At 42.5% G+C, this 23,690-nt stretch overlaps 1 protein-coding gene across 1 annotated transcript in view; it reads left to right on the top strand.

Moving 5' to 3' along the window:
- SMCHD1 (structural maintenance of chromosomes flexible hinge domain containing 1) overlaps positions 1–23,690 on the top strand; it is a 1,156,633-nt gene that overhangs the window by 827,997 nt on the left and 304,946 nt on the right.

The following is a 23,690-nucleotide window of genomic DNA, read 5'->3' as shown; positions in this document are numbered from 1 at the left end:
TCTCTGAAAGTTACTTTCTCCTCCTTCCATCACCACTAAGACTGACAGCTTTCAGTATGTCAGATAAAAAAGCTCTTCAACGCTGCCCAAAGTGCAGTTTCAAGATGTCATGAAAATCTTAACTGTATATCTCCAATGCTTAGTTCATTTTCATGATACCTCAAATTGTTCAGCATGTGGTTGCATGTCTCTGTGGATCTTAGTTTACAGAAGTCTAAAGTTAAAATGCTTTCCCTTGCACTAGAAGAGAGAGGAAAAGACATCAGAAACCAGTGCCTTACGTGTACAGGCCAGAATCCTCATGTAATCATTCTCCAATCACTGATCTTCTCAAGCACCGACTACTGCAACTCCCTCCTGATGGGTCTCCCCAAATCAACACTACACCCCCTACAAATACTACAGAACGCCACCGCAAGAATACTCACCGGTCACAAAAGAACAGACCACATCTCTCCAATCCTAAAAGAGCTACACTGGCTCCCATTAGAAAAAAGGATTGAATACAAAACACTGTCAATCGTATGCAACTCAATACACAACATTGACTACGACTGCCTCACCACCCTATTTCAAATACACCTCCCTCAACGCAACACCAGATCATCTAACAAAGCACGACTAGATATCCCACCAATCGCTACAGCCAAACTGACCTCCACCAGAAAAAGAGCATTTTCAGTAGCTGGTCCACTTCTATGGAACTCTCTACCCTCCAGTCTAAGACTTCAAAGCAATGCCAAAGTGTTCAAAAAAACTCCTCAAAACCTGGCTCTTCAAACAAGCCTATAAGGATGGAATAGGCTAAACCAAACCAATAAAAGGACAGCACCCCTTTCGCACACTCCCCCCCCCCACCCCGCCTTTCCAACTTTTAACTCTATCCAATCTCTCCTAGCCTCACCCTCCAAACATTCCTCATCCAAGTACCCTCTTACAAACAACGGAACACATGTCGCAGGACCATCCCACTTCAACTGTTATACTACTAATTCCTTCTGAATTTAAACAAAGGAATTGTGTTTACACACCTCAGTACGGCACTTGTACTACGTGTTTGGTAAAAGAAGGACTCTCTTTTAAAAAATTTAAAAAAATTTAAAAATTACAAAAAAAAGAGAATTTGGGTTACCCCGTGATTATTTAATGAGTGCTTGCACATAAAATTCAAAGTGCTTAAATGGTTTAAAACACCGTCTTCGGTGTATATGAACAGTCACTCACTTATGAGGGTAAACCTGTCCGATTATACCTCACGTCTTTGTGTGTGATTTTTCTTGATATAATGATACCAGCCAGGCATCTGTCTGTGAGAAATTTACATGTTGCTGTTCTGGGAGAGCATTTGCTACAGGTTATTGTTTTCTTTACCTTTTGTGACTTGTTTATTGTTTTCCATTTTATTAGGACAGACCTTAACTAGGGATTCATCATCTTGTCTACAGAGAAAACATAGTTGCTTACCTGTAATGAGTGTTCACCATGATAGCAAGATAATTAGGATTTGGATTTAATTACACGTCTTTCCAAACCCATGATCAAGGAGATTTAGAATTTAGTTCTGTAAGTACCTGTTGTAGAGATGGCTTGCAGTCTGTTGGTACTTGGGGCAATGGAGAGCAAAGTGACTTGCCCATGGTCAGAAGAAGTGTCAATTGAAGCAGGTGTGTTCTGAACCCTGACTTCCCTGGTTCTCGGCCATTGCTCTAATCAGCCACATTTTTCTACCCTTGTCCCCTGTGAGTAGTATTCTTCAGCTATTATGTAGTATTGAGGAGGTCTTATGCAATTGCAGTTGGGAGGGAGTCTTTTGCATGTCTATGGGAAAGCATTTGGTGCCTCTTGTGTGGTTGATTATCCAAAGGTCCACAGAAAACACATATTACAGGTAAACAACTTTGTTTTACAGGGTCTCTGGTCATATTGAGGTTCATATTCAGCCACCCTGTGGCTGTGCTAGTTAACTGGATACATTTGTACGACTATCTAGCAGAATCTATTTAGCAGTTCAGCCACACCGCTGAATATTTATTTATTTATTTACTTACTATAAAATTTTTGGTAGACCGCCATTCAAAGAAATATCATAGCAGTTTACATGAAATCCATAAGTAACACTGAGAAAACATTACTTATAAAAAAAAAAGCATAAAATATGAAAAATACAATCACAATTTAAAAAAATTTAACAATACCATAAATAAAAAAAGTAATATGGAAAAGCTTTTAAAAAAATTCAATTCAAAATATTACATTACATTTAAATTTTAAACTGTCTGACTTTAGGACAGCCCTATGGCCCAACCAGAGTTGGCAAGATAATTCAGCTGAATATTGAGTTAGTCGGTTAATTTATCCAGTCAATTCAATTCTGCCCAGATCCGCCCATTCCCCGCCCCTGTGTTATCCAGCTAAAAAGTGGTGCCTGCTGATCATAGCAAAATCTTCTGCAGCGCCATTTAGCCAGATAAATAGTACTTATCTGGCTAAGCTCCATGTTGAATACTGGCCTCAATGTGTTTCTGGCCTGATGTGGCATATCACAGTAGAAAAGGAGGACGGTCAAACATTCCTAAAGGTGTCAACAAAGAAGATAGATGCCGAATGTCTTTAAAAGTAATTATTACGGTGGAGACGTTTAAAATTGCCCGACTCAGGCCGAGTTTCGCCACTCTACAAGTGGCTGCCTTAAGGGCTTGCTTGTACAAATTCCGAACATAAGATGTTTGTGCATCTGTCTATTTTGTAACATCAATAATCTGTGCGTGTCATTTCTGCCCTATTGCAATGTGCTGTCTCCACTCTTATGTATATAGTTCTACATGGAGCTTAGCCAGATAAGTACTATTTATCTGGCTAAATGGTGCTGCAGAAGATTTTCCTATGATCAGCAGGCACCACTTTTTAGCTGTATAGCACATCTTATGTTCGTAATTTGTACAAGCAAGCCCCTAAGGCAGCCACGTGGAGTGGCGAAACTCGGCCTTAGTCGGGCAATTTTACACGTCTCCACTGTAATAAATACTTTTAAAGATATCCGGCATCTATCTTCTTTGTTGACACCTTTAGGAATGTTTGACCATCCTCCTTTTCTACTGGGATATGCCACATTAGGCCAGAAACATATTGAGGCCAGTATTCAACATGGAGCTTAGCCAGATAAGTACTACCGTATTTATCTGGCTAAATGGCGCTGCAGAAGATTTTGCTATGATCAGCAGGCACCACTTTTTAGCCGGATAACACAGGGGCGGGGAATGGGCGGATCTGGGCAGAATTGAATTGACTGGATAAATATAGTTCTATATCGATAAGAGTGGAGACAGCACATTGAAATAGGGCACAAATGACACGCACCGGTTATTGATGCTACAAAATAGACTGATGCGCAAATATCTTATGTTCGTAATTTGTATAAGCAAGCCCCTGAGGCAGCCACTTGTGGAGTGGCGAAACTCAGCCTGAGTCGGGCAATTTTACACGTCTCCACTGTAATAAATACTTTTAAAGACATCCAGCATCTATCTTTGTTGATACCATTATGGCCTTCCTAGATCACCTCCCTTCTTGCTTTGTGGGGCCAAACATTCCTAAAGTTCACTTTTTTTTCAATAATAAAGTGTGTGATTTATTGAAACTTAAAGATGTCAATAGTGTATTTGTAATCTGTTTTACACGGTCCTCCAACATGGAACCGTGTTTCGAATAACTGCATCGGGAGGGACCTTGAACCGAACACAGGCGGTTTCAGCACAAACTTACATGCCATATGACATTTTTCTTTTTTTTTAACTTTATATTTATTGAAATTTCACCAATTATTAACGAGCATACAAGATTATAGTAACATACATGAGAGATAAGGAATAATTAAAAGGAAGAAAAATGAAATTAAACAATACAATACACCTCTCTTGTAATACTAAAGAATAATAGAGGATACCAAGATGAAAGAAATAAGAGCGAAACATTAAAAGAAAATATTAATGAAATAACAGGCAGCTCATAATACCTTTAAATGCAAATGTCATTAGTCGAAATTCAAACAGGATCAGTCGTGGGACGAGCATCCATGTATGAACGTAAATAAGCAGGATCAAAATATACATGTTTAACACCATGATGAATAATATATTGACAGGGAAATCGAAGAATAAATTTAGCACCCTTAGCCTCAGGACGCATTGAAAGAAACATTTTCCTACGTTCCTGGGTGGAGCGAGTAATGTCTGGAAAAATCCACACTTGTTGTCCCAAAAAAGAAGACTGTCTATGACGAAAAAAGGATCTTAATATCAAATCTCTATCATGGGAAAAAACACAATACGGAAAAGAGTCCCACGTCGAGAAATTGAAGTATCTGTAGAAGATTCCAGAAATTGAGTTAGGTCCAAATCTGGTTCAGGAATATGATCAGATGAGTCTGAATTTGAAGATTTTGTCATATAAACTTTAGCAAAAGTAGGCATAATTTCTGTAGGCATTTTCAAGACAGTTATATATTTCTTGAGCATATCCATTGGAGAAATTAAATTTGACTGGGGAGAATACAATATATGTAGATTTAAGTAACAAATAGAATTTTCTATATTCTCCAGTTTTTGTGAGTGAGAAAAATCTGAATTAACCAGCAAATCCTGGGTTTGCTGTAAAGAAGAAACTGAAGTTCCAAAGCTGAACTTTTTTGCATATGGGAAACTGCATATGACATTTTTCTACTATAGCTGCCATTTTTCCAAGGGTTATAGAGCTTTTTCCTGTTAATTCTTTTGTGTCAAGTTTTTGGTTTTTTTTGTAATCACTGTTTTTATTGGGTGATTCACAAACATGACAAAAACAAACGTTGCATAACATCATGAGCATAAAAAAATACGTCCAAAACAAGCAACGCAATGATGAAGCAATTATCACACCCTTTTTCCAATATTCAACGCTACCCATCTTCCCCCCCATAATCCCACAAACCCCATTCCCCCTCCCTCCCCCAAGAGACCCATAAAACCATGAATGCTCTCCATTAACTCTTCAGGTACTCAGTGACAAGTATTAAGAACCAAACTTCTAGCTCTAGGAGGCAAAGTTTGGACATAAGGCTCCCAGATTTGCAGAAATAGTTTCCTCCGTTTTGGCGAGCTCCGGGAGTAAAGCTGTTCCATCTGCATAAGTCTATGAAAATGAATTCGCCAGGTCCAGAAAGAAGGCAGCTCCTCATCACACCAGTGGAGAAGCAACACCTTCTTCCCCACCAGTCCAGCCTTTTTGAACAAACTCCAAAGACCCGGCTGACGCACCAGGTGGTGACTAACACAGTGAAACAGCCAAAGATATGGAGAAAAGGGTAGGCGAGTCGTCCCCCCCAGCGACTCCATATAGCCCCCAATGCAATGCCAATATTTTTGTACAGAGGGACACTCCCAGAAAACACGGGACAAAGTCCCCTTTGGCGTCCCACAGCGCACACACCCAGCAGCAGTAACAATACCAGCTTTAAAAGCAATGTGAGGCGAAAGATAGGCCCTATGTAAAAATTTTAAATGCATTTCCCTAAAATACATGCTTCCAGCCACGTTAAAAATACTTCGCACACTAGAAGCAAAAATAGGGAGTGTTAATACAAAAATGCCATCTCGATTCCAGCAGTCTATCAGGACTTGATAGGAAGCATTAGAGAGCCTACTGCAGAACCGCTTATAATAAGTCGAGAGGGGCAGCTCCGCAGACTGGTCAAATTGAAAAAACTCATTTAAAGTTTTAAAAGCTGCTGAGTTCTGGGCCGGGGAACCCAAAGACCGGATGTAATGGGTGAGCTGCATATATCCAAAAAAATGAGACGCCGGAAGATCATATAATTCTTGCATACGATCAAACGTCAGGAGACATCCGTCAGCCTCCATAGCCTGTCCCAAATATAATACATCCTGGCGACACCACCGCCTAAAATGTGCCGTCGTATCCCCAGGGGTAAAATCTGGGTTGCCACAAATGGGTGTCAGCATTGTACACTGGCGGGGAATCCCTAGTTGGCGCGTCAGACGGACCTAAGTTTTCCTGAGGGGCGCGATAAGCGGGTGAGTGACCAACCCAGGGGGAATGTCAGGACCTTGGCTCATAAGCACATAAGTTAAAGCCAGAGGCCTAGTAAAGGCGGCCTCGGCCACTATGTTGACATAAGCCGACTTCCCTAGAAACCAGCCCCGGAGTATGCGGAAGTTAGCCGCCATTCCGTAATTATAGAGGTTCGGAACTCCCAAACCACCTCTATTCCAAGGATACTTTAACCATGACAACTGAATCCTGGCCTTTTTCCCCCTCCAGATGAACTTGCGAAGCAACTGATCTATGCGTTTCAAATGTCTGGCAGCAAGCAACATAGGGAAGTTTTGAAAGGCATACAGCCACTTGGGCAGAATCACCATTTTGAACAAATTAACTCTGCCCACGAGAGAGAGCGGCAATGCATGCCAAGTGTCCAATTTTTCCTGAGTGAGGTGTAGTAGCCGAGATATGTTAAGATGATATATTTGTGATATATCATTCGTAAGGAAAATCCCCAAGTATTTAAGAGCGCCCGGGGCCCACTGTAGGGGAAAGGACCCCCCCCCCCCCAACGTTCCTTAAGAGAGTCTGGAAATGCCAGGGCTTCGGACTTGTCCCAATTAATACGCATGCCAGATAAAGCAGCAAAAGTGCTAAACAAGTCCAAGAGTAACGGTAGAGACCTTTGTGGGGACGTAAGAAATAATAGCACATCGTCAGCGAAGGCTGCGTATTTGAAAACCTCTGTCTGACCTTCACCTTGAAATTGTATACCCCTAATGGCTGGCGTATCCTGAATAGCCCGCAAAAAAGGTTCCAAAACAAGAAGAAAAAGTAATGGGGAGAGTGGGCACCCTTGTCTGGTGCCCCTGGCTACCACAAACGAATCAGTCAGTCCTCCATTAACTAATATACGTGCTTCTGGGTTGGCATACAGGAGTTCCACTGCTTGATAAAAATACCCACCAAACCCCATCCGCTTTAACACATGAAACATATAGCCCCACTCCACTCTGTCAAAGGCCTTTTCGGCGTCGAGGCTCACCACCAAGTATGGGGCCTCCACTCTTTGACAGAGTGCCATAGCGGTTACCAGTTGACGAATATTGCGTAAGGCATAACGCCCTTTAATAAAGCCCACTTGTCCCGATTGTATCAAAGAAGGCAAAATATTCCCCAGACGCTCCGCCAAAATCTTTGCCAGAATCTTATGATCCATATTCAACAAAGAAATGGGCCGGTATGACATAGGCAGGAGCGGGTCCTTTCCCGGCTTAGGTATTAAGGTAACATATGCCAGGTTGCCTCCCGGGGGGAAATTCCCCTGCCCAATCAAAGCGTTAAACACTATGGGGAGCAGTGTGGTGAGCGGACCAACCAAACATTTATAAAACTCAGAGCTATACCCATCAGGGCCGGGTGTTTTCAACTTGCTCGCTTTCATAATGACCCGGCGAACTTCTTCCTCCTGAATTGGTTCATTCAAATAGCGAAAATGTTCCAAAGTCAAGGAGGGAAGTTGAATGCGATTTGTCAAGTTTTTTTTATTTTCCGTTATCTTTAGGAAATGTGGATGTCTTATATTTTTATCCTTTGAACAGTACAGGAGGAAATGTTTCTATTTCTGCATGCAGAGGCTGGCTTCCTTTTCAGTTTTTGACTGCATAGTTCTATTTATAATTAATGGTTACCTGTTTAGTATTGATGAGGGGATCTGATTGTATTTTGCATATATAATTGAGGTGAGGCATTCTTCTAGTGTGTAGTTTCTGTACATGGATCTGTAGTAGTCCAGCTTGATATGTTTTCCAATCTGCATAATCCTGTAAGAGATGTTTTGGTGTTTTAGAGCCCATTGTAATATTTGCAGTATTACTTTTCCATAAGTAGACTTGTTGCTGTTTCAGTCATAGAAACATAGAAATATGACAGAAAAAGACCATTACAACCTTGCCAGTTTGCCCATCCACTCAACTTCTCAGCTTATGATCCCTACCATTCAGAGATCCTCTGTATTTATACCATGCCTTCTTGAATTCAGATACTGTTATTGTCTCTTCCCTTGTAAAGGAAGGCTGCTCTATGCATCCACTATCCTCTCTGTAAAGAAATATTTCTGTAGATTACTCCTGAGTCTACACCCTTTTACTTTCATTCCATGACCCCCTCATTCTAGAGTCTCCTTTCCTTTGACAGTGGCCCACCTCCTCTGCATAGAAGCCTTCTGGGTATTTAAATGACTCTGGCATATCTTCCCTATCCTCCCTTTCCCCTCCAGGTTAAGTCTATCCCCATATACTTTAAAATGAAGACCACTGATCATTTTAGTAGCCACCCTCTGGACTGACTCCAACCAGTTTATACCCTTTTGAAGATGCGATATCCAGACTGTATATAGTATTCTACTCTTTGAAGTTAGTTTTGCTTCTCTCTCTTTCAGACTAGGGATACTTAGAATTTGAGAGAGTTCTCAGTATTACTAGCTTCCTTCAAGAACAGTTGGGACAGTAATCAGCCTAATGTGTATGATGTCATCCTAAAATGGAAAAAGTCTCTTGGAGTGCAGAAATACCATCTTAGTTTTGCTGAGCATGCATGGGGGTTCTCATTCAGCCATCAAACCCGCAAGTCTGTCTTTTTTTTCTTCTGTTCATGCAAAAGGATTCACGGTGGCTATCTTTCTCCCAGGCTGCTCTTGAAAAGTTTTTATTTTGGTAATGTTTATTTTTTTTTTTGTTTTCTTGGTTAGTATTTTGTTTCATTTTTGTGATCTCCTCTGAAAAAGATATTTTTTTCTTCACTGTGGACAAGCAAGATGAATCATGAATCCAGCCATAAGTGGGGTGACAGCAGTGACACAGTACATGTTCTCTAGAGCAGGGGTTTTCAATCCGATCCACGGGACACACCTAGCCAGTCAGATTTTCAGGATGTCCACAATGAATGTAGGCAATGCATACAATTCAATCTCATTCATATTCATTGTGAATATCCTGAAAATCTGACCGGCTAGGCATGTCCTGAGGACTGAGTTAAGAGCCCTTACTCTAGAGCTCAGAAAGACTTTTAAGTTCACCACTAGCAATACATGAGCCTCTTCAGTCTTTTCTTTTTCTCCTGCTGAAATGAAAAAGCATGTTTGCTCTCACTTCAACTGCCACCATGTTTTCATGTACATCTTTATTATTTTTCTATAGTTTTTTTTTGTTTTGTTTTATTCATCTTTCTCTATTCTCCTTAAAAAAAAAAAAAGGCATTTATTTCTTCACTTCTCAAAGATGTTCCAAGTCAAGTAAAACGGAAAAAAACCCATTTATTTTATGTTCTAATAGCAGATACAAATTTGCAATTTACGAGGATATTCTTCCACACAATCTGTGTGGAAGAATATCCCCACAAGAACTCTCACATAGAGAGCTTAAAGTTAAGAATCGTCAATTTGACCAGTACCTAAGAAAAGAAGGTCTAAGTCTTCAAAAAGTCAGAGCTGTGACTCTCCTGTTCCCATGTGGAGCATAAGGCATCTAGAAGATGATCTCCCTTGGTGCCAACATTTTCGAAGCAGAATCACACTGAGACTTTATCAGTGCTGAGGTCTCTGGTACCATCCACTTTCAGCAACAATGTATCTGTGCTGATAGCTCTTAAAGCACCATAGCTAGCTGAATCATCCACCTCAACACTAAAAATACTTGAGGCCTCAATGCTGTCAACACTATCCACCTCGGAACAGAAGCTTACAATGCAGACAGCATTTGGCACCAATGCAATTGTTTGATGCAGAGAATCTTCCTCTACATTTTGTTCTAGTTCCAGAATCAGAGACATCGGTGGCACATCAACAGATTTCATCTGAATGTCTTCCCTTTGTTCAAAAGATGCAGGCGGGCTTTGTCCACAGTTACATGAAGCATTGTTCCACTAATTCTCCTTCCTGAATAACTCAGCCTATTTTAGAAAAATTTGCTTCAGATATACAAATGATTCTTCCTTTTCAGAGCATAATAAAAATAAGCATAAGAGATTAAAAAAAATTTGTAGCATAATGACATCAGGAAATCATTTTCAGAAGAATCTCTGATTCTCATCACAGATTCTAAAGAACAATAATTCCTATCAATTGAAACATAGGCCTTTCCGTCTCTTGCAAGTTCTCTGGAAGTGCCATCTGACCCATCTCTGGAACCAGTAAGAAGTATCTCGCCACCAGATGATATGACTTATCCCACATTATTCTTAAGATAGCAGCTTCAGTTCCTTTTGATCTGGAGAAAGAAAAGTCTTCCAACAAGAAGTTTCTTGGAGTACTCAAGTTCATTCAATTGCCTAAGCAATCAATGGCTGTCCCAGTGCAGAAGAAGATTCAGGACCTTCAATTAAAAACTTGGAAGAAACCACTCAACAAGCCTTCAGTAGATTAAAAGATAGACTTGAGGTATAAAGTCCAGCAATTTCCAGGCAATAGAAAAATTCAACTTCCTTATGAATTAGTGGTTGTGGAAGCAGCATTAAAGAAAGTAAAAAGGTCTAAATCATATTGCACGACTCCATCTGGGAAAGATACAAAACAATTAGACACTACCAGTAAAAAGGTGTTGCAATCAGCAATGCTGCAATCCAGGATTGCTGCTCATCAGTTCCAGATAGTCTAATTTGTACACAATGCTTTACAAAAAATTAAAGATATGGCAGTCTCTGTCTCCTGATGTGCAAGAGAAATTCGCACTGCATATTAATGATGCAGAAAAAAGCACAAAGCATTTAATAAAGTCAGTCTATGATGCCTTCGATATACCTACCAGGTCTTCAGCAATAATAATAGGATCTAGAAGACTTTCATGGCTTAAACTATAAGGTCTGAAAGAAGATGTGCATAAGTTAGCTAATGCTCTATGCACAGGAGAAAAACCTCTTTGGGGGAAAAATAAATTAAACATTACAGCCCCTACAATTACTCCAAAATGCTGCAGCTCGAATCCTCACTAACACACACAAAAACAAACACATTACCCCGGTGCTTAAACATCTGCATTGGTTACCTGTTGCTGAAAGAATAACATATAAAACCCTCACCCTTATCCATAAAGCACTGCACAACCAAGACATGCACTGGCTCACTGAGCACCTTTCATTTCACAGCTCAAACAGACCCATAAGACAGCAACACAGTGCAAAATTTCACATCCCACCCCCTAAGCAGTTTAAACTCGCTGCCACTAGAACACGTGCATTCTCTCTGGCAGGACCTGTCCATTGGAACAAGTTGCCATCCTTCCTGCGTCAAGAACCCTGCCCAAAAAAATTCAAACATAATCTGAAAACTTCACTTTTCAAACAAGCTTACTCTTAACTACACTCCCTCTCCTTCTTAAGTTTGTTCTCCCTCCTTATAGGACAACTCGCATCACCTATTTAATTTTACCCACTTATCTTTGTTTCTACATTTTTGTAATATATAACATGTAATTATTATCTGTGCAATATAACCTGCTGTTCACCTTATTTGTTTCGCCCCTCCCATTAATGTTCAACGTTCAAATTTGTGCACTGTTCATTGTTCTCTATAAAGCTCGTTAGCTGCATTTTATGTTTTCTGTGAACCGATGAGATGTTCCCAACGTTCATCGGTCTATAAAAGCCTTTAAATAAATAAATAAAGTAAACAAATACTTCATAATAGCTGTTTAAGTCTGAAGCATGATTAAAGATCTTTTCACCATGTTTCAAATTTAAACAGCTATTATGGAGTATTTGCTGAAAAAAATACCAACATCAATTTTTCAAAAGACATTATTACTATTCTCGTTAAAGATTTCAACCTTATATTTACTAACAAAGACTACAGATGCCACAGCAATCTAAGCAGCATCAACAAACTGCACCTTGGCCTAGGGACAAAATTCAACAGACTCCTTAATGGTACACACAGAAATGAGGTCCCCAGTTTTGACTATCAAAGTCCTGGCCATATTTGTTCTTTCCAATCTCTTCCAGTACATTTGCACAATCAGTGAGCACTTATCACAATAGACAATTAAGTCCGAAAGATATCATTTGAATTTCCTGTATCTAACACAAATCAATCAACCATACCATCATCTTCTACCCTTAGATCAAATTCAGATACTGAGAGCTTATTTCCCTACTAGAGGCAGTTGCTTTAGAACCAGTTCCATTTTCAGAAAGAGGAAAATTATTTTACTCCCAGTAATTCCTTATTCTAAAGACTTAGGAAAGGTCCATTCCATTCTGGACTTATGGGAACCAAGCAAACTCCTGGAAGGGAAAATTGAGGATTGGCTATCGCTAACAACCCTAGATCTTACATGCCCATGGCCAGTCACAGAAATCGCATGATTCACCTACATTCTAGTAGATTATGAACACTACCGATATTTAATCCTGCTCCCAGAATTGTTACGAAGTGTCTGGCAGTAGTAGGTGCACACCTGGAAGAACAATACTGTTTTCTCATATCTGACTGAATAATATCAAGCATGTCTCCCATAGAAACAGATGGATTAGCAATTTAATCACTAAACATCTTGTGTTCACTTGGGTTCTTAGTAGACACAGAGAAGTCTCACTTAGTTCCAGTTTGAGTTCATAGGAGCTTATCTAAACAGAAAAAAGAAAAACTTTGGTCCCCTCTACAGAGGATGAAGAACATAGGTTACTTAATTCACAAGTTGTCCAACCAACCATTGGCCACATCCAGAGCTTTCATAAAAATATTAAGCCATTTGGCAGTCATTACATAAGAACATGCTATACTGGGTCAGACCATCAAGCCCAGCATCCTGTTTCCAACAGTGGCCAATCTAGGCTATAACCTGGCAAGTACCCCAAAACTAAGTATATCCCATGCTACTAATGCTAGTAATAGCAGTGGCTATTTTCTAAGTCAACTTGATTAATAGCAGGTAATGGACTTCTCCTCCAAGAACTTGATATTGTTCCACTTGTTCACTTACCCATGGGCTTGTCTCATGTGTATCTGAGGCTGCGTTGAAAGCGGCATACCTAACCAAAGTCTTCCAGAATAAAGATCTCCAGGTTGCTAATTTGGTTTCTGTATTGGTGAACCCAAACCTTGAATGTTATATGTGGTCAAAATGTTCATTCTCTATAAATACAACTGGTATTAACAGATGCAGCCACACAAGCTTAGGGTGTTCATCTCAGTACAATGTACTCACAAGGAGCTTGTACTCTTCAAGAACAACATTATTACACAAAACTTTTAGTGCCGAGGTTCATATTCAAAGCTCCCCTTATCTTCAAGTAATGGCTAAATAGAACAGTAGTTCAGATGCAGACAGAAAATCAAGTAGCCGTGTACTACATAAACAAGCAAGGAGGCATGGGATCTGTAATCTGCAAAAGAAACATGTGAGATATGGAATTTGGCAATTGTAAGGGGTGTACTTTGAATGCTGTACATCTCCCTAACAAACACTTTGAGCCATTCAGTAGAGTTCCAGCACTGGGGAACATCTCCAGCAAACCACAAGCTTTTGCTGTATGGCTCAGAGACTGGCTTCAGATGCTCTGACAACAGATGTCTTTGTCATTTCATGGAGCTCACACCTTCTATATATGTTTCTTTTCTCTCAAAGACTATATTAATTTTTAAAAAGGTCAAAGGAAGGATGATTTGGTTATTGTTTTATGATTTTATGAATGTTTCACATTATCCGCCTTGAACTCTTGGAAATGTGTGGAATACAAGTCAAAATAAATAATAAATGATACACTATGCACCTTTCTGGACATATCTGTTTTGGTTCCCATGCTTGCAATGGTTGTCCATTGCTCCACCAGTATATCTAGAAATATTTCCAACCTTGCTATCACAAAGCAATAGATTGCTTCTTCACCCCAACCTTCAGTTTCTAACACTGACCGCATGGATATTGGAAACCACGTGGATATTGAAAGCCAATTAGTACATTTGATGCCTTTCCGTTTTGAAATAAAAGAAATAATCTTGGCAGCAAGAAAACTACCTATTAGATGCTCATACAACTTTAGATGTAGGAGGATTTTCATTTGGTGTACTTGCCAAAGAGCAGATCCATTAAACCGCTCTTCTTCATTTTTGTTTCAATATCTTCTCAATATATCAAATTCAGGATTGAAATCTTAGTTCTTTAAAGAGTACACTAAATGCTATAGCTGCATATTACCATCATTTTGGCGATCAACCAAGTTCCCATCATCCCGTAGTAGCTAAATTCATTAAAGACCTATTTAATCTTCAACTTCCTATTAAAAGGACTGCTGCAGTAAAGTGCGCTTAGCAGAGACAACTGTTTTACTTGCAGTTGTGCACACATAGTAGGTAATTTTAAAAGGAGTTGCATGTATACATGTGATATACTATCAGAGCAATATTAAAAAGCCATTTACGCACATAAAGTGCACTTACATGTGACTATCCTATGGACAATTCAATGGCATATATTGTAGCAATTTTCAAAAGCTCCTTACACAAGTAAAATGCATTTACACGTGTAAAACCTAATTTTAAGCATGTAAATTCTTTTTAAAATCAGGCCCACTGTTTGGGGCAGATTTTAAAAGGTACGCACATGGTGTACATTTGTGTGTGCTCCCGTCGCGCACAAATGTACACCCGATTTTATAACATGCGCGCATGTTATAAAATCAGGATCGGCGCATGCAAGGGGGTGCACCTTGCGTGCATCGAGCCCTCGGGGAGACCAGCTGGCTTTCCCCGTTCCCCCCCCCCCCCACCTTCCACTACTTGTCCCACTCCCCAGCTCGAAAAAAAAAATCCTTTAATCTCATAAGTTATGCCTGCCAGAGGAAGCTGGACCACCAGGGGTGGCAGTAGTGAGTCATTGTGTCCGGCAAGGCTGAAGTCCTTCTGATACTGGAATATAATCTCTGGGTCGCTGAGCTGTAGAGAGAGACTAGAAGTAGTGAGTAGAAAGGGTATACTGGATACAAGATGGTACACTCACAATAGTCGATGACTGCAATGGTCTCTATGCTACAGAGAGTCTTCAGTACATACAGGAACAAGAGCCGTAGGCGAGCACTGGTTCCCACAAACAGTCTGTAATAAGAACTCACAATTGCTGTATAAGATTCTAGGAACACGGGCCCTCGTGGAGCGAGTACCGGTTCCTCTCTGTAATCTTGCCAATGTAACTCTTGATCTCTATACCTACGATAACGTCTTGGACGGAAGGGCGTCTTCAGAGCAAATAGGAATGTAGGCCCTCAAGGAGCGAGTACCGATTCCTATGTAATAGAACTCACTGTGTTCATGTCCGCGATCGCCTCCAGGCAATGAGGAGTCTTCCGAGTGTTCTGGCAATCTGAAATCAAGAAGAGAGAGCGGAGCCCCCGTGGAGCGGGTACTCCTGGTAAGTTTGAAAAGGCCAAGCAGTGGGGACAGGTTCCCCGGCTGACTCGAGTCGTTGTTGCAAGTAGCATGGACTGCCGAAGCAAGTCCTGTTGGAGTTCCTTGCTAACTCGTTAGAGGTTAGCAAACAAAGACCTTTTAAAGTACAAGTGGATGATGTCACTACGGGGGGACGCCCCCGAGGTTTGCGCCTTTGCTGGTACAAAGTCTGGAGCACGCGCGCGCGCCCTTACGTCATCGGGAACATGGCGGATCCGTAGCGTCAGGCCAGCCCGGGGGAACCAGGACCAAGAGGCGGAGAGAAGCTGCGGCTGCACTGTCCGTCGGAGCTGAAGGGAGTCGCATCCCAGGTAGAGAGGGTGGAGCGAGGGGCGAGAAGAGGCACGAATGCAACAGTTGCCTGGTTTGATCCGGATAAGGTTGTATGCTCCCCGGAAGTCCAACTTTGTAAATATTTTGGCTCCCTTCAGAAGGAGAAGTAGTTCTGAAATGAGAGGCAAGGGATAGCGATCATTACAAGACTGAAGTGTGCCATCATTCTTGGTGACAAAGGAAAAACCTGCTCTTGCCGGGGAAGTGGAGGGTCAAATAAATCCTCTTTAAATGTTTTCTTGAATATAGTGGGTCATGACTTTAGTCTCTGGGAGGGATAAGGGATATACCCTTCTCCGCAGTGGTGTAGTGCCTGGGATTAGGTTGATGGCGCAGTCGAAGGGACGATGTTCCGGTAGTGTCTCTGCCTTTTTCTTGGAAAAGACATCTGCATAACCAGCGTACTGCGATGGCAGCTCCAGAGAGGTCTTAGCAAGAGGAATGGATGTTGGGGGTCTGACTTGGAGGAGACATGACAGCGAGGGCTCCAACTGATCAACTGTAGAGTCCCCCAGTCGAAGTTGGGGGAATGGCATTGCAACCAGGGCAGTCCTAGTACAATGGGATGTACTGCCTTCTCTTTGATGTGAAAGGTGATGTCCACATGCAGGACGCCGGTACAGAGATGCAGTGGAGCAGTTGTCATAGTGATCCAACCTGGGAGGGGTTCCCTAGAAATAGACAAGATAACTAAGGGGGTGTTGCATATAGGGAAAAATAACCCTAGCTGTAGTTACACGATGTTAGGTTCCATATTAGGAGCTACCACCCAAGAAAGAGATCTAGGCGTCATAGTAGATAATACATTGAAATCGTCAGCTCAGTGTGCTGCAGCAGTCAAAAAAGCAAATAAAATGTTAGGAATTATTAGGAAGGGAATGGTTAATAAAACGGAAAATGTCATAATGCCTCTATATCGCTCCATGGTGAGACCACACCTTGAATACTGTGTACAATTCTGGTCGCCGTATCTCAAAAAAGATATAGTTGCAATGGAGAAGGTACAGAGAAGGGCAACCAAAATGATAAAGGGGATGGAACAGCTCCCCTATGAGGAAAGGCTGAAGAGGTTAGGGCTGTTCAGCTTGGAGAAGAGACGGCTGAGGGGGATATCATAGAGGTCTTTAAGATCATGAGAGGTCTTGAACGAGTAGATGTGACTCGGTTATTTACACTTTCGAATAATAGAAGGACTAGGGGGCATTCCATGAAGTTAGCAAGTAGCACATTTAAGACTAATCGGAGAAAATTCTTTTTCACTCAACGCACAATAAATCTCTGGAATTTGTTGCCAGAGGATGTGGTTAGTGCAGTTAGTGTAGCTGGGTTCAAAAAAGGTTTGGATAAGTTCTTGGAAGAGAAGTCCATTAACTGCTATTAATCAAGTTTACTTAGGGAATAGTCACTGCTATTAATTGCATCAGTAGCATGGGATCTTCTAGGTGTTTGGGTAATTGCCAGGTTCTTGTGGCCTGGTTTGGCCTCTGTTGGAAACAGGATGCTGGGCTTGATGGACCCTTGGTCTGACCCAGCATGGCAATTTCTTATGTTCTTATGTTCTTATGTCCCTGGGAATCATTGGTAGCTTCAAGTTGTCCATCAGGGCTCTCATGATAAAATTCCCACCAGCACCAGAATCTAACAGCATGAGGGTGGAGAACTCATGCTTGCCCACAGTGATAGCCACTGGGAGTATAAACTGGGGAGCAGAGGTAGTAAAGCCTAGGGTCATCTCCCCACTGGTTCCTAGGTTCATCTGTTTCCCTACTTATTGGACATTGCAGAAGAAGGTGCCTCTTCCCAACACAATAGAAACATAGACCCAGGGTGCGATGATGGTGTTTCTCTTCTGGTGTGAGTCGACTCTGCACCAACTGCATGGACTCCTCAGGTTGTGCAGTTGTGAGGCCTATTGCTGATGTTGGAGTGAGAGGACAAGAGAATGACGGGACAAGCACTACATGCCTGCGTGGGGCTTGCAACTCTCTAGCCCACTGCTGGAGATGGTGGTCTCTCCTTCCGGCTAGGTCTATGAGAGCGTCTAATGACTCAGGAAGCTCCCTTGCTGCCAACTTGTCTTTTATCTAAGAGGGTAGTCCTTCCAACGAAATGCTCCACAGGCTTTCTTCTTGCCAGTTTAATTCGGTGGTTAGAGTATGAAATTCAGTGATGTAGTCCACTAGAGGTCGGGTACCCTATCAGAGGTGCAGATCGAATCCTACGGTAGCCAAGCAGCCAGGTTCATCGAATATCTGCTTAAAGGCTTTGACGAACTGCTGCAGACCCTGGAGTAGTGTGTCCCCTCGCTCCCAAAGGGGAGAAGCCAAGGCCTTCCTGCCAAGAAGGGAGAGAATAAAAATGGTCTTGATGATATCGCTGGAAAACTGTGCTGGCTGCAGAGTAAAATGCATAGAGCACTGGTTTAAGAACCTGGGGCACTGCCTGGGGTCTTCCGCATACCTAAGCGGTAGCAGGAATTGTATAGTTGGTGGACTTTCATGGGCGCTGGTGTCACAGAAGTCGAAGTGTTAGTCATGGCCATGGAGGCATCAAGGCGGGCACTGAGGCATTCAATAAAGCCAGCCAGAACTTCCAAAATCTGCTGTGCTGCTGGATCTTGTGAGCCAGACCTTGTATGGCCTAGAGGCCGGGACAATCCGCCGGGTCCATGGCTTCAGCAAACTTACGATGGTGGACCCTTGAGCTGAAGTGAAGTTGCCGCCACCTACAGAGCAGAGCCCTGTAGGTCCCCGCTTTCAACAGGTGGAAGTTGGCAGGTGCAGAGGTCTATCGGGAACTTTATCACTACCAGCCCTCATTCCCCACAGGTTGAGCCCTTGGGTGCCGGCTCCAGTTGGACTTGGGTGCAAGCCTCTGGAAAGTGTGGTATCTGAAGAAAGGAGCAGGCTAAGAGGAGGTCCAAACAGGCTGAAGTCGGGGCAGGCAGCAGAGCAGCTAACGTGAAGACAAACCGTGATCAGGGCAGGTGGCAGGACAAGCAAAGTAGGAGGTCCAAGGTCAGCCAGACATCAGTCCAAGAAGATGATGAGTCAAGACAAGTCAAGGTCCAGACCAGTGAATCAGTCCTGGGAGAAGAGAGCTGAAGACAAGGGAGCAGGAACACCAGGACAGGACCAGAAGAGGAATGCAGGAGTCAGGAACCAGGAACGCAGGACGCAACCAGCTAGTCGAAGGAGTGGAGACCTGTTGCTAAGGCATCAGAATCAGGTTCAGGCTGGCTTAAAAAGGAAGCCCTGATGACAACAGTGGGAGGAGCACTGTGAAGGGCTCCCACCGTTGGCCCTTTAATTACCAGGAGCCGCGCGTGTGCCTAGGGACGCCTGCTCAACTGAGCAGGCACCCCCACCCAAGGTGCCTGCTGACTCAGGTACACCCGCTCCCTCCCACCAATTGCAACATTAGCATGTATCCAGAATACAGAGATTAACCATTAACTAACTTGCACCACTAACTATGCCTTTCCGCTCATAACAGGGCATAACCCTGTGCAACTACCTGCTGCGTACATTCAGTTGCTAGAATAGGGCGGGTGGGTGGAAATGCAGCTGGCCCAAAAATATGGTGGATGCTGCTGTTTGATTTAAATCCCCCTTTCATGTCAACCAGTTCACGCAAGATTCCCCTCGCTCGTCACCATGTTGACTGTGCACCCCCTGCCAACAATGTAATCGGTAAGGGGCGGAGCCCGATGATACATATGAAGCTCTTGCTGGCAGGGGAGGGGAATCAATTGTGCCACAAGCCATGTTAAAAGAGGTGTTCCGTGCAGGTTTTGCGGGACCTCCTATTAACACTGGCAGCTCAAATAACCACACTCCCCCACCAAGCAATTAATGCCTACACTGAATACCAGTAGAAAACTGAATTTGCAAAACAGGCCACAGCTTCGATAATGACATAGAATGCCTGGTACCTAAGCCACTCATGTTTAACCATAATGAAAATGGGCCTCAAGACCACTCTCTACCTTGGCAAAGCAAGACAGCCTCCGCCCACCGACACCCCCCCTCCCCACCCTTCCCTGCCGTGTATTCAAGTGGGTCTCACCATCCATCCTGGTTATGCCCAACTGCAAATGCTAGTAAAGTGCTGAAGGACGTTTGCCCAAATCCATAGCACCGTACCCGTACCCGAGGTGTCTGCTGCCTCGGGTACCCCTGCCGTAAGCCTGAGACAGTGTGTCACTTGTCTCCCCCCCACCCCCCACCCCCCCATGCTAATTAGTTGCAGCCTGAATATACTTGCTACCCCAAAACTACATCCAATGCTTCCTGAAGGACATTATTGAAGAGGTCCTGCCCAATGTCTGATAAATGCACCTGGTCAGGTCTGTAAAAACCCTCACCATACCACATCTGCCCACTCGTGCCTAACTTGGTGACCCCAACTTCTGCATCCACACCCCCATTTGCCTATTCACCTTCTTCCAACCCCTGCCCCATAACGTCTGGTCCTGCCATTTAATGTGGGGTATTATGTCAGACCATAGCCACTGTGCTGAACGAGCCAATGCAACCATTTGGATGTATCCTCCTTAATTATGGCAATCAACTGCACAAATACGGTGATGTAAATTTGGTAAAGCTGCCCCAAAAACATGCCATGCCTTCCCATCCACAAAACATGGACACTGTATGGAGCAAAACCCAAATGTGCGCCTCCAGGCCTTTCCCATGCCTGCTTAGCTACCCAATGGATGGGAAGGCGTGTCCCATAATCCAGACCATCCTTCGGATTAGTGATCAATACTTGCATTACACAATTTAAGTCTGACGTATAAAATGACAGCAGAAGATTTCCATCGTCCTATTCTTTGAATGATGCTGGTATTGAGGCCTACCTGCGCTCACTGGTAGCCGCTCCAATTTTATATGAATGTGTACCATATTCAGTTGGGTCCAAGCCCAGTTATGCCAGAACCCTTCGAAAAACTGCAAAGAATTGAAATAGAGTTTAGAGGTACTCTGTCTGCGTGAACTAACAAATCCACCCCCCTCCCCCCCCCCCCCCCCCCACCGGCCTAACAACCAAATACTCATTCAGGTCAAGAAGAGGCCATGACAATTGTGATTCAGCCTGCCTCAGGCACACCTTCGCCCCCTTTCCACCCCCATCTGTTTTGGACCTATGCATTAGAATGTGAGCTATACAACCTGCACATTTTTCATGAGGATACCGTTGAAGCCTGCATCCATTTTGGATGCAACCACCAGCTCACTCACCTACAAGGCCCCAAAGAAGGCTAAAGAAAAGGTTGCCCAAAACAAACCAGTTTCAAATCTACACTCTCATCCAGCAAAGCATGCCTAAGGCGAACTAACAATTCGTGGGTTACAGGAATTCTTGTATCATTGAGTGTCTCCACTTTCCTTGCCCATCCCACCAGCATTTCTTTTTATCCATAAAGTTACTGGAAGGATGCCTCAGCCCTGCTCCTCTTGATAACCCTGTGTCCCTGACACAGGAAACAAACTTGACAATATGCCTGCTTGGGACCACTCCTCCGGTCCAGCCCAGCTCCCTCAAAAAACTTTGCATTCTTCATATCCCCTACATTATGCGGACCATGTAGCAAGGGCCACTGATCCCTTCAGTAATTCACACTCTGTCGTACTCCAATCTCCCAAAGCTGCTTCGGGACTGGGACTCCATCTTCGTCTGCCTCTGGGAACTGCAGTCAAAACAAATCCCATTTATCTTGCGAGAGTATGTCTGTGATACCATTGCTGACACCAGGTACATGCCTTCCCCTCATAGTTATATTTAGCAATCACTACAAGAAGACCTCCCTCAATAACCCCGCCACCCGCGGGTAGCAAACCGACTATTTGTTGATGACTAGTATGACAACTAGATTGTCGTACCAAAACACTACTTTCTTGTCCTGCGTCTTAGAACCGCATATAACGATGGAGACTAAAATGGCTAATAATTCTGAGAAGGTAATATTCTTTGTCAAACCACTATCTGTCCAGCTAATGGGCCAGGGCAGGGCGCACCAGGAACCCCTGACAATATGCACCAAACCCTCATCCCCAGGAGGATGTTGAGGTTCCAACTCAACACTGGGATTCCTGCCAAATGGAAACACCATTAAATTCTTTCAGGAAACTAACTCACATTTCCATGTCATCCTTCATTGGCCTGGAGATTCAGATGTTGCCATGCGAGGTTGGGGCCACCACAGGGCCTGTAAATGCATAGTGGCTCACATGCCTCATGCTGAGTTCCACTACTATTGCTGCTGTTACAAGCTTCTGAATCATGCTGCTTGAGCTTTTGTGACCCACAGTTGGGGTCCCAACTCACAGTTTGAGAAGTCCTACCTTAGTGATCTAGAAGCATGCCACCAGGATTCAAGAGGAATTTCTATTTGTCAGCAACCGACATTAATTTAATTCTTGAAAGGCCTCATTTTCTCTGTCTTCCAGTTAGCAATCCTAAATGTAGTTCTCATTCAGTTCATGAAATCACCCTTTGAGCCTCTAGCCATAGCAAAACTAAAATTTCTTTCTTGGAACATTTTGTTTATGGTAACTGTACTTCTGCCTGCAAAGTAAGCGATTTACAAGTGTTAGTCACATGTCCATATTTTCAGGAGTATAGTTTTGAAAACTCATCCTAAATTCCTACCAAATGTGATCTCTGTTTTATTTGAATCAATCCATTGTATTGCCAGCATTTTTTTTCAGAGCTCACACACTAATAAAGGCATACAGGTTCTTCATACCTTAGCTTAGACTACAGAAAAACTTTACTTTGTTTGGAGAAAATAATCTTAGAGAAAAAAATATTCCCAGTTATTCATATCCATCAAATAAGGGTTTTTGGTGTCAAAACAAACTCTTTCTACATGGATCTCTGATTGCATTTCTTATTGTTATAATCAATCAGGACATCAGCTTCAAAGTAAAAAAATAAAAAAACCTGTCAGGATTACAGTAGCATCCCTAGCCCACCTTCGCTCAGCTTCCATAGAAGAAATCTTCAAAGCTGCAAACCTGGTCTTTTATCTAAACTGTCACTGCTCGTTACTGTCTAGAAATGCTTTACATCAAGATAGTTTTGGTCAAGCAGTTCTCAAAAGCTTATTTAACTAATTTTTTCATCTCTCCCACCTGCCTCTATCAAATTATTAGTTGCATGTTCCATTGCTGATTTAAAAACAAATACTTACAAGCTTGGGAGTCCCCACTTATGTGGCTGATTACTCTCCTCTTCCAAGGAAAAAGCAAGGTTGCTTCCCTGTAACAGGTGTAGCAGAACCAATTTAGCTACACGATCCCATCCTCCACCCCTGTAGAGTTAAAGGTAAGCTTGCTATAAAGACTGAAGAAATTCTTGCAGCAGCACATGCTTCTGAAAACTTCAGTTTTTCTGAGTTCTAAGAGAGCTTTTTCATATCTGTGCCATCGAATGATGTCACCCGCTTGTGTGGTTGATTTGTCCTGCTGTCTAAAGAGGAACACCTATTATAGGTAAGCAACTTTTTGTTCTTCATATTCATTTTTTTTAATTTATTCTGAGGCTGTACTATTTTAAGATTCATAATTCCTTTATTGTGCTGTCTCCTACTGATAATTTTCACAAGTAAAAAATGTTTGCTAAATTGATTTCTGTATGGGAAGTGAAAAATGCCATTTTGTGTATCTTTTTGGAAACTACCTGCAGTATGTTACAGCCAGGATGTTCATACTCAAAAGTTAGAGAAACAGGTAAGTTTGTTTTTTTACATGAGCTGACTGAAAAACATATTTACAGTTTCTATTGGTGATTTAATGTTCTAATTGCGAATTTTAAATTTGCTGACTTTTGTTTACTTGTTTTACTGTGTCTTAGAACATTTTATTAGTTTCTCAAGTTT

Source organism: Rhinatrema bivittatum, chromosome 2 (genome assembly GCF_901001135.1).
Source record: "Rhinatrema bivittatum chromosome 2, aRhiBiv1.1, whole genome shotgun sequence".
Lineage (NCBI taxonomy): Eukaryota > Metazoa > Chordata > Amphibia > Gymnophiona > Rhinatrematidae > Rhinatrema > Rhinatrema bivittatum.
Note: the sequence above shows the minus strand (reverse complement) of the source record. Positions and strands in the feature narration are given on the sequence as shown.